This window comes from Mirounga leonina, unplaced genomic scaffold (genome assembly GCF_011800145.1).
Source record: "Mirounga leonina isolate KUSES-001 unplaced genomic scaffold, KU_Mleo_1.0 Mir_174, whole genome shotgun sequence".
Lineage (NCBI taxonomy): Eukaryota > Metazoa > Chordata > Mammalia > Carnivora > Phocidae > Mirounga > Mirounga leonina.
The window spans coordinates 64360423-64362168 of record NW_023270451.1 but is presented as its reverse complement, the minus strand read 5'-3'; the positions used below and the strand labels follow the sequence as shown (position 1 = coordinate 64362168).

General features: G+C 36.9%; 1 non-coding gene across 1 annotated transcript; it reads right to left on the bottom strand.

The window, feature by feature from the left end:
- Nucleotides 1–287: 287 nt before the first annotated feature.
- Nucleotides 288–393, bottom strand: LOC118021418. Its single transcript, XR_004682164.1, has one exon. It is a non-coding gene; the product is annotated as a U6 spliceosomal RNA (small nuclear RNA).
- Nucleotides 394–1746: the final 1353 nt, after the last annotated feature.

Genomic DNA, 1746 nt, shown 5'->3' with positions numbered 1-1746 from the left:
GTAAAATATATAAAACATAAAATGTACGATTTTTTAAGAGAGGGATAAAGGTGGGGGAGGGGCGCAGGGAGAGGGAGAGAAAGAAGTGAGAATCTCAAGCAGGCTCCATGCTCTTTCTCACAACCTCGAGATCGTGATCTGAGCCAAAATCAAGAGTCCATGCTTAACTGACTGTGCCACCCAGGTGCCCCTATTTTAACCATTTTTAAATGAACAGTTCAGTAATATTAAGTACATTCATACTGCTGTTCAACCATCACCACTATCCATATCCAGAACTCTTTCATAAAAATATGAAAATCTTTATGAATTTGCATGCCATTATTGAGGAGATGTGATGCTAATCTTCTCTGTAATGTTCTAATTTTAGTATATGTGTGCCAAAGTGACCACTTATTCACATTTTAAAGAAAACACTTATTTACATAAAGAAGAAAAAATATAGAAACTGTGACTCTGAAAGATAAGCCAGAACCATTTGATTATTATTATCAAAATAAGGGCTTAGATCAATTCCATAATGTTCCATATCAAGATATTGAGGCATGGAGGGTGACTGTGTTGTTCTTCCATAAAATACCCTTTGGTTGTACACTCAGAACCAGAATATGGGATAGATTATTGGAACCAAGATGATCATTGCCTTATTTTCCTAATTTTCTGGTTGAAAACGGAACAACTAAAGAACGATTCAAACCTAAATTGATTGAGTTCTTACTATATGCCAGGCATTATGCTACAAATGTACATGAATTATCTAGCTTAATCCAACAAGAATGCAATGAGGTAACTCTATTATTTTCATTTTAAAGATAATAAAACTTACGACTATATTGGAAAGGTATAATTAACTATTCATGGTTTCATAACCAGTAAACCGTGGGTGAAAGAGGTACGTACCCCTTGACCAGCCTGACCCCACAGCCCTTGCTCTTAACCTCTGTGCTCTAGTGTGTCTATTATAAAGTGATGGAAGGCTATGCCTCCCCCAAGTTTTAAAAATTAAAACTCATCCTGTTCTCATTAACACATTGTTTTTGCTTGTGCAAACACTTATGTGCTGAATAATGATAATCTCATCAGGGTTTTGAGTTGGACTCACAATTATTTCTAAGTGTTTTACTAGCAAATATTTTCTCTATAGCTACTAGGGGATAGGGGTTGGGGGGATGATGATGGGGGATGGAGGATAGGGGATGGGGATGAAGGATAAGGGATGGGGGATGGGGATGGGGGAAGATTTCATCAGCGTTCTTTGCTGCAATTTCTCTGTATTCATTCTCATAATTTGCTGCCTTCTAAAAGGATGCCTTTGAAATTAGAACATTTCTTAAAATAAAATTGCTGTGCCAGAAGACCCCATTTAGAACTTAATTTCAGCTCTTATCTACGATATTCCTGCATCTACATTCTGATTTTCACACCTGTTATGCACTATCTTAGTTTGTTTCCAGAATTTGCCCTAACAGAGCTTTATTATCATACACTATCTAATTCAGGAAGCCCTTACATATTTGTATGAGGTTGATGAGGTTTCTGCTTGTTTTATTTAGACTTCATGTTGCAGGCTTTCCTCACACTGCACCCTGGTCTTTATTAGGAACTCTCAGCTGTAGTTAGGTGAAAAGAGCAAGGTTCTGGAAGACAGCTGGACCTGGTTTGATTTCAGCTCCTCCACTTATTACACATAATGCAAGATTATGGTCAACTTTTTAATTGCTAAGATTACAGACAGTTGGAATTTTA